At 55.5% G+C, this 9,812-nt stretch overlaps 1 protein-coding gene across 5 annotated transcripts in view; it reads right to left on the bottom strand.

Annotated features, from left to right (window-relative positions):
• Nucleotides 1-3,529, bottom strand: part of SATB2 (SATB homeobox 2) — a 192,231-nt gene extending 188,702 nt beyond the window's left edge. For 2 of the 5 annotated variants that reach the window (XM_053215518.1, XM_053215515.1), the window contains exon 1: nucleotides 2,705-2,845. The gene's annotated coding sequence lies outside the window, so the exon portion shown is untranslated. Of the gene's footprint in view, nucleotides 1-1,202; nucleotides 1,480-2,704; nucleotides 2,846-3,501 lie in introns of those variants that run through there. The other 3 variants (XM_053215516.1, XM_053215519.1, XM_053215514.1) reach the window with 3 other exon arrangements.
• Nucleotides 3,530-9,812: the final 6,283 nt, after the last annotated feature.

A 9,812-nucleotide genomic window follows, 5' to 3' on the forward strand; every position in this document is an offset into this window, starting at 1 on the left:
ATTCAAAAGTTTTGTTTGGTTTCGTTTTATATTCCTCAAGTAGTTTACTTCCAAACATTTTTTAAACAAAATCACACTCAAAAGAATTGGTTTTCATTACTTTTTTTTTAAATAATTTTATCCAAAACGCATTTGTGCACAGATAGTTTGCTCCAGTGCTCAAACCATAAAGTTCACGTTGGGGGACATTTTTATCCCTCAACTTGCTTCTCACTGACGTTTTTTGTCAGGAATCTACTACCACGTCTTCCCCTCTCCTCCCCCACCCCCAATTTTTTCATATGTCATTTAGTCAAAGGTCGCCTGTCTTTCATAATCACACGGAGATTTGTTATTTTAAAAATCAACGGATCTTTATGCGCTGGGCTTAAATATGCATGTTTTTTCTAATTTCCATGTTCTCCCCTTTTCTCTCTATCTCTTGTCATGCCTTTCTTCTCCTTTTATGGCCTGCACTTTTACTGACATTTCTTGATTTCTCTCTCTCTCCACACCGAGGTTTCTACTGCGCTAGCTCTTGACTCTGGCCAACCTTCCTTCCCCAATGACCGTTCAGGACGGCCTAGGCCCGACTGCCCGGGCAGAGGGTGCCGGCTGCCCGGCATGGGACACCGGCTCTCGGCCGGACTACCCAGACCTCTGAGGGCCCAGCATCCATCACCAGGCTTTCTGGATTTCAGGTCTGGTCACCCTGGCAAAGAGGCCCTCCCGGCGTTGCGCTGCTTCTTAGAGAACACGGGGAAGTTGTGCCGCGTTTCTCCTCCATTCTCGCACACACAGGCAAAGCTCTACGGGAATTGCCGCGTCGAAAGCCTTCTATGGCTCCTAGGAACCCACGCAGGCCTGCCTCTCCCGCCCCCCTGCGGGCCCCCCCCCCCCCAACCCGGGCTTGCTCTGCTGGGGGCGAGAGGAGGGCGGGAGGGAATCGTTTCTCTCAAGTGAAGCCCACACCAGTTCTGAAGCCAATTTCCGCCGCGGACTGTCCGGGGAGAGTTGGGCGACCAACATTTTCACGAACCGCATAACTGCCCCAGGCTTGGATTGGAAACTGGATGTGCCAAGGGGACTAGGGCCCGAGGCCAGAACGCCCCAGGGGAATGCGCGTAGAAGAGCAGATCAACTAGGGTGGGCTCGAGCCCTTTCCCAGACTGCTCCGGGGCGTCTGGGGACTGACCAGAGCGCAGGGGGCGGGGGACACTTACTTCGTTATCCGCACGCCTTCCTCTTTGGCATCAGAGCCGGGCAATCCCAACCCGCGCCAGGCAAAGATAAATTACTCCTGGCTCCCGCAGCAGCTCTGGGGCCTGGGCGGGGGCGGAGCGGTGCGGAAGCCGTCGGGCCGCCTAAGGTAGGGGTGGTGAAGGTCCTGCTCCCATCCTCAAAGGAACGAGTCCCTGCGGCCCGGCGGAGAGAAGCGTCCCAGGGAGAAGACTGGTTGGGGATGGGTGTTGGGCAACTAGTTTGTGTTAGATGGTGAGCTGAGCACCCAGGAGGTCAGAGAATCCGGAATCGGGAACGGACAATGCAGAGGCCCAGAGGGCGGGAGGGGACACGCGAAGGTCTGCCCTGGAGCTGCCTCAGGCGAGGACTGGGAGCTCTGTGCACTGAGGCCCCAAATGTCGGGGGTGGGAGAACGCGTCGGGGGTGGGCACCGCCTGCCCCGGGTGAGGAAAGCGAAGGGACTTGCCTTGAAGGTAAGGGAGACTTTGGTTTGGAGGTGTGGAAGTGCTTCCTCCGCGGACGCGGGTTGAGAGGCCCGGGAAGGCGGAGGGCCTGCGGGCTCGGAGCACAACTCCAGCGACACAAGACAACGCCCCCGAGCTCTTGAATCCTTTCACTCTTTTTCAGAGTCAAGAGCTTAATAGCTGGATCTCCTGCAGCATCTCAAGGAGAGAATGACTGCCCCGCTAATCTAGTTTTTTAAAAATAGAAATCGACTTTAAACGACCGGGAACAAGGAAAGGGGGGACAACACGAAACGCTAAAGGAGCTGCGGCTGCCGCCCCGCCCCCACCCCCGGGCGGCCTGGGTTTGAGCCCGGAATCCCGCTCCAGACTCGCTGCGTTTTCTCTCTGGAAACACCGAGCGAGGAGAAAGGGGTCTGCCCCATCTCTAATCCCGGGGCCCAAGGTAGCGGCGAAGAACCCCGCGACCTCGACTCGTCCTTACGGCCCCGTCGCCCCGGACCCCGGGTCAACGCCAGGGTCCCAGACCGGAGATAAGGCATCCTCTCCCGACAGCGCCACCGCGTGGGCTGCGGCCGAAACCTGCGGCGCCCGTTCATCCCGCTGCTTTCCCGAGCCGGCCTTTCCGCGTAGCCTCAAGTCCACAGGTTAAGGATGCGGCGGGGGGAGGGGGGGATGGGCAGGTCCCCGGCCCAGGCAAACCCGGACCACCCTACACAAGCACCCGCCCGCCAGGCAGAACCTCGGCACCCCAACCCCTTGTAATGAAAAAGCATACCTGGAAAGTCCAGGCCAGGCGCCCCACCCGTATCCCAGCCTGCAGGCTGGGCAGCCTGTGTGCTGAAATTCTCGCCCACCCCTAGCCGGGGCCAGCCAGCCCAGGAAGCCGGGCCCGAGGCGGCCCAAGCTAGCTCTAGCAGCTCCGGCGACGTTTAGCGACCTTAGGTCCGCGCTGCTCTCGAACAGCGCGGGAGAGAGCGAGAAAGCCTGCTGCGGGACCCGAGGTGACAAGCACTTACTGGGACAGAGGACGAAGCGGATAGTCGGTCTATATGGCGGCCCAAAGCTGTCTGGAGTGGCGGGGACCCTAGAGGGTTTCCTGGGCTGGTGACTCGCCTGTTCTCTCCATCTCACGAAGCCCCACGGAAACCCTCTTAGTCCGTCAAGCCTTGACCCCCGAGTTAACGCCCGGGTGTCCGTGACATTGGTGTTCTGGAGCTCGGTTCTTCCCCGCCCCGCGGTGCCTTGCCTGGGGGCCCCGCGGCCAAGCCCAGCAGAGCCAGGCATCACCTCGAGCTGCCCCGGCGCTACGTCAGGATTTGAGAGTCCCCACGTCGGGCTCAGAGGACCTGAGTGGGTAGGCTGGGGCTTATTTTTAATAAATTCAACTGTTCACACGCGCTCACGCACACACAATTTGGGGACTGCCAGCTACTGAAAGGGACAACGACCCGGAAAGGTGCAAATTCACCTGGTGCCTGTCCAATTACAAAACTCCGAGCCCCGCACAAAATAGGGGTGAGCCCTGGAGGCCCGAGCAGTCACGCCTGGCGGCCATCAGCCGCACTCTTGCAGGACTCCAGCCTCGCGGCGAAAACACCGCGCTGTCGCGGGGGCCGCAGGGGCCGGTGCCCAGCCGCACCCGCCGCGGAGCCGCGCCGCCAGCTCGCTGAGTTCCGGAGCTCCGTGTCCGCCTGGCCTGCTCACCCGCACCCTCATCACTGGCTACCTGTTCGCTTCCAAACCCTAATACCCGTAGGCCATGCGGAGCTATCTCCAAGCGTGCCAGGCCCGGCACTTGTGCCAAGTGGCTCACCTCAGCGGGCTGCGCCTGCCTTTGCCCCCGGTGCCAAGTGCCGAGCGAGAGGCGGCGGGCGGGCCAGGACTCGGACGCCGTCTGCTCACCTCCAGGAGCCGACAGTGGGTGCCTGCGGCGTCGCTCGTCCAGCCCTGGGGCTGATTTAAATAACTAATAAGCTCAGAGAAATTTTACGAGGGGAACTTTTCCTTTTAGTATCAATAAAGCCTAGTAATTGGGTTCGTTGGTTACCTAAGCTCGAGTTTCCCAGTCTGTCTCTCTCTCCTCTCCTCTCCTCTTCTCTTCTCTCTCTCTCTCATTCAAAAGCAACGTTTAAGAAAACCCGGCAACTGTGTGTGTGTGCGTTTGTGTGGGGTGTGCAAGTGTGAGTATGTGAAAGAAGTTCTTTGTTTCAAAAGTCCTTCTTCTCCTGGAGAACAATCGTCATTGTCGCTCTGTGGTGAAGAGTTTTGAAAGGTGAACTGTTGTTATTTCAGAAGAGAAAAATGTTAACAACAATTCGTCTCAACACAAGTACAGCACAAGGAGGGAGGGTTCTAAAGATTTTTTCCCTTTGGATGTGACAAAGACATTTGCAATGCGTCCCTAATAGTTTGCATTTTAATCAACTTTTACTATATTTTGACTTCCACTCCTGGAATTCTGGTGGATTGTAGTGATATCTGTTGTTCTCTGTAAAGACTTCTATACTATCATGCATTCCAAATTTTTGGTTCAATTTTCTAACCTTTTTGAAAGCATGTTTTTAGTCGTAAAGAATTTTTCCACCTGGGAACCATGCCTCAACTTAAACATATAAAAGAACTTTCATGAATAATAACTGCAAATAGCCCATTTGTCTGTGTCCACGGAGTTGTTGGCGCCTATACAAAATCTCAGAAATCTAAAAGCAATCTAAGCATGTTTCTCTCCAATCGTATAGAGATATGTGTGTTTTCATTAGCTGTATGGAAGTTTAAAAAAATCGCTTAAAAGACTTTTTCGAAAAGCATTAAGCTCAAATCTAACTGAACTTAAATTCCCTACCAGATACAACATAGCTAGTGCCTGCCAACGTCAATCTAACGAAATGAAGAGTATTTCTGAATCAGATTACTGTGGGGGTCAGAGGCTAGTCAATGAAAAGCGATGAGAATTCAAGTTTGCAAACCGTGGAGGGCAGAGGGGGCGGCTCCCCAAGTTCCCAGGAACACACCCAAACCTGTGCGCTCACATCCTCAGTGTTTACATATTATGGAGAACTTCTCCTTTTCACTTTTATTTAGAAAATCGATGAGCTCCCCTTAGTTCGTCTTGTTTTAGGCTGCGAGACTCAAAGTCAGCTCGAGGGTTGCTTTCTGCCAGGTAACTTCCGGAGGCCCAGTTATTCGGAGATAGACCCAGCCCTTTGCACATTCCAGGCAGAGAATGGCGTCCCGCCGGCCCTTCCCAGCGCCAACGCCGCCACTGCTCTCCTCCGCACCCGCGGGCTGACGGCACCGGAGCGCCTGACCCTCGTCTAGCTTCCTGAGCTCGCGCCACGGTGTCGGCACTTGGCTGAAGAGGGAGTGAACCTTGAGCTATGGGTGTTTACGCCCCGTTTCCCGCTTTTCCCAGAGGGTTACAGACAACTTCCCTTCCCATTTGCTCAGGCTGAGTTCTAGTTCCCATCCGCACTCTCCAGTCTTGCCATCACCAGGCTCCTAGTGCCCCACCGTAGTGGCTACGAGCTAAGGGCACTCACCGCGGCGACCCCGTGTCCCCCACGCTGACCAAGTTAAGGGAGGGCGTGTCCTCTTGGTGCTGTCTTCCGAGTGCCAGAAGTCGAGAACAACGGCAGAGGCAGATAGAAGGATTGGGAAGGAAGGCGCAGGGCTGAGTGGGGTAGATAAGAGCCTCAGAAGGAGCACCTCAGCCTCCCCAAACAACCTGAGGCCTCCCCTTCCCTCCCTGCACTTCCATTGCAGGTCCCACCCTGGTCCGGCGGGTCCCCACCGAGCTGCTCCATCAACCAGGCTGTCCCCTGTCTTTTAAGGATCTCTCACCCCATCCCATACCTTCTGGCTGTTTGGAGTTTTGTTTTCAGTTAAGCTGTTTTCTGAGGTCGAAGAAGCTCCACTTTTTCTTTTTCCTTTGCCTCATTTACACTCCTTTCTTTAAAGAGCATCCCCCAAGCCTAGCTTCTGCCAGACCCTGTGCAATCTCCCAGAGCTCTATGTGGAAGAGAAGTGATTTGTCTGTTTACAGCAGGTTTAATTAAGACAGTTATGTGCCGTGAACTCCTTGGGCCCCAATCAATGCACTTTGATTTAGAAAGTCAAATAGAATCACATCTTACACTTGTGGGTCCCCTGTTGCCCGCCCAGGCTGGAGATGGATGCTGTTGTCCGTCCACACCGGCCTCACAGGACCTGGACGAGACTCCCCCAGAGTTTGCCACCCTGCTTGTCCCCATGGGTCCCAGTAAGGTCTTCTTGCAAGACGAGGCCTTCCCGGTAAGGGCAAGAAAGGCTGAACTCTCAGAGCTCTCCTGGTGCCCCTTAGCTGAGGAGCCAGGCGCTGGATTTCTGTGGACCCGGCTTCCAGGCTACCAAAGCATTCCCTAGCCCCAGGACCTAGTCCTCCGCTCTCCCGGGCCCCAACCCCACAGAGAAAGCCCTGGGAGGCAAGTCTCTTCTTTTACCCTAGCCCTGCATCCAGTACCCTCCCCTCCCCCCAACTCTCTGACTTAGGTGCTGAGGCTGCAGCAGAAGCATTTTCCTAATTTGTCATCATCGGAAACCTCAGACAATTGGACTGTAAAACTTTAAGGGCTTCAGGGAGATGCTGACTTCAGGCGCCCGATGGCAAAGGGGCGGGGAGGCTAAGGGTCGGGGACAGGGACGCGGGACAGACGCCCCAGCTTGCTCTCTTGAACTTCCCTCCCTAGCAGCCTGGCTGCCCTAGCATAAGCAGTGGCCCACCCTTCCCTCCTCTCTCCTGCCTTCTACCCCCTCTATCTCTCCTCCTCGCCCCCACTTTCCAGAATATCTCACCACTTCATCAGTCCTCGGCAAGGAAAGGGGCCAGCGTGTCAAAGGTCGCTCAGCCTCCTCACCTCCCCTTACTTTGTCCAGCTACCCGGGACTCGTGAGTCAGAGCCTTATGTTGCCTGTGGTACCCGTCAAGACTCCGTATGGGGTGTGTGCGCCTCTTCTCTCAGTTCCCCACGTCCAGCCCCCAGAGATAGCACCCACGTTCCCGCTGCCCCTGCAGTTCTGACCCTCTCCCCCCACCCACCCCCCGGAAAGCTGCGGACCTGCCATTAACTTCATCACACCATCTATAGTCGATCCCCTCGGTTTTCAGTAGATTTGAAATCCAACATATATTAGATCCATATATTTAGATAGGATGGGGGGGGCTAAAACATTCTGAGCATGCCTGCGGGGCGGGGCGGGGGGGGGGGGGAGTCTCAGAGGAGTTGTCCTGAAAGCTGCCAGGAGCAGCCACCTTTGCTGTAGCCGAGGCCTTAATGGTGTCGACTTTGGTGGGCTGTATGCGCTGGGGTTCCCGGGCAAACCCCCTCCTCGGCCTCCTCCAAGCAGGGCAGGAGACTTAGGTTAGAGGGTCGAGTTTTAGGGGACTTTAAAAAATTTTGTTTTTATGTCTGTAAACGACTAGTCCCGGCACTAGACGGGTGCAGCAGTTGGCCGCAAAGTGGAATGTGATTCGCCCCTCCCCCCCGTGTCAGGCAGCAGCGGGTGACAGCTGGCAGTAGCTCTGGTAACGCTGTTTGGCAGGGCTTTGGGCCTTGGCGTCCAACTGAGGCCCAGTAACCCCCATCGTGCGTGCATTTTGCCTAGGGTGCCTGTGCGTGTGTGGCGGTCGTGGGGGGGGGGCGCGTAGCTGGGCCGGGGCTGTATCCACTGTCGCAGCGCCTTCCCGCGCCGGGCTCAAGTGTGGACGCAGTGGATGAATCCGTGAATCAGCACCACCGCAGAGGGGTCGAAGGAACAGCCAATTCCGTTAAATGGGCTAGGCGGCTGCGGCTGACTGCCCCCTCCCCTCCTCTGAGCAGGCGTGAGGTGGCCCGGGAGCCTCGCCAGCAGCCCCCGCCCCTCAGGCGGAGCTCGGGTCCTGGCAATCTCTGCACTTTGTCATCACGCCCGAGTATTTGACATTTGCAATTATCTGCAAATACCCTGATCGGTTTGTATATGAAACACTTTTTTTTCTGCCTTAAGGTTGGAATCTGGTAAGTTTCAGACAAGTGGTTGCGGGGGGAGGTGACCCGGGGGACCGCGGGGGACCGGCCCGGTGAACCCGACTCGGCTAGGTGGGCGACGAGCAGGGATGGATCTGCGTGCCGCCCCCACCTCCCCCAGCTCCGCTTAGATGCAAGGCCGCGTGGAGCTATGGAAAGGCCAAGGCCGCGACCCTCGGGCCCTCTTTTAAAAGGAGCGCCCCCTAATCCCCGTGAGAGAAAAGCTGAGTGGGGAGCGGAGATCCCACCAGAGGCAAGGCCCGGAGGTTAATCATCTTGATAATCGGAAAGGGCGCTGCCCGGCCTGGTTGCCGTCACCGAGAGTGTCAGTCACCAGCTTTCGACCCCGCCGCAGAATTACCTGCTCAAAGAGACATCCCACGGAGCCCTCCGCTCTGAGCTCTCCCCGCCCGCCGCCTGCGGGAAGTAAACCGCGCCCTTGTTCAAAAGAAGCGGATGCCCCTTTGACCCTCCTCCTCCCCCAGATGGCTCCTAAATCCAGAAGGGCAGTGCCAGCCCCAGGATCTCTCACAACTCCTATATCGCAGCTTCCAGGCTACCTGCCTATTACCCAGTCTGCGAAAAGAAAGAAAGAAAGAAAGAAAGAAAGAAAGAAAGAAAGAAAGAAAGAAAGAAAGAAAGAAAGAAAGAAAGAAAGAAAGAAAGAAGAAGAAGAAGAAGAAGAAGAAGAAGAAAGAGAGAGAGAAAGGAAGGAAGGAAGGAAGGAAGGAAGGAGGAAAGAAAGAAAGAAAGAAAGAAAGAAAGAAAGAAAGAAAGAAAGAAAAAAAGAAGAAGAAGAAGAAGAAGAAGAAGAAGAAGAAAGAAAGAGAGAGAGAGAGAAAGAGAGAGAAAGAAAGAAAAAAAGAAAGAAAGAAAGAAAGAAAGAAAGAAAGAAAGAAAGAAAGAAAGAAAGAGAAAAGTGATGGTAGGGGAGAGGGAGGGTAAAGAAGTGAGATTACGTGTCTGACTTTTGCTGCTCCCTTAGGAGCTTGATCCTGGCCCCTGGCTGATCTGAGAGCCCTCGAGCTCAGAGAGTAGGACAGATCTTCCTCCTGCGAGGTGCACACTGCCCGGGTGCTCCCGGCCCGGCGTCTTAATGGCCAACAAGCCCACCTACTTTGCTAAGGGTATAATATCAGCAACTTTGGAAACACCAAAACGTTCAGTGAAGCCTCCTCCTCTCGCACTCAGCTTGAAGCTCTGCTACAGACACTGGGCTAAGTTGCCTTTCACATATACTACTCACATTTTCCGGGAAAGGAGGTTAGAGAAAGCAGGTTAGAGAAAGGTGGGTGGGTGGGGGATATTGCAAAACCTTCAAGAAAAATCGGGGGTGGGGGTTAAAAAGTCCGTCTTTGTAAGAGCCCAACCGCCAAAGCATTGGTTTATTCTGAAAAGGAAGAGAGAAGACAGAAGCAGGTCGTAAACGAATCCCTCCACCCCCCAACTCCCTCCCTCCCAGCGTCCCCAGCCGGGGAACCCAGAGTGCCCTGAAAAGACATCAGCTCTCTCGGCTCCTGCTCAGTCCAGGTGGGCAAGGAAGCGCAGGAGGCTCGGGAAGGTCTTTAGCCTCCCGGGGTGCTCTTGACCCACGAGAGACCCATACAGGAAAGGCAGCTGCGCTTGCAGCTGAGTTCACCTTCTCCACTCACGGGTCGCAACCCTTGCGCCCAAGGCCTCCCGGGAAGCAGGCTGAGACGCCGGAAGCGTCCACCTTTCTTTCCCCGGATTCCTAGGAACTTGGTCTGCGGTGAGGCCGGCTGCGGACACCCACCGTGGCCCTTAGATTAGGCCCCGCCTCAGCCATGGATGCCAAGATTGGGCACAGGAGCCTCAGGCTGCACCAAGCTGGTGGGTTTCCGCCTGGGTCAGGGGGGTGGGTCACGATCTCAGAGGGGAGAGGCGGTGGGGTGACACCCACTGCACCTTATGCTGCCCTCCAAGACAGCCTAGGCCTGCGGAGAGGGCAAGAAGGGCGAGATGCTCCGCAACGGGCCAAACGTTCACCCTTTTATATTTTTTCTTTCTTTCTTTTTTTTTCATGTCTTTATCTTTGTTAGATAAGTGTAGGGCTGCTATAGTC

Source organism: Acinonyx jubatus, chromosome C1, assembly GCF_027475565.1.
Source record: "Acinonyx jubatus isolate Ajub_Pintada_27869175 chromosome C1, VMU_Ajub_asm_v1.0, whole genome shotgun sequence".
NCBI classification, from domain to species: Eukaryota; Metazoa; Chordata; class Mammalia; order Carnivora; family Felidae; genus Acinonyx; species Acinonyx jubatus.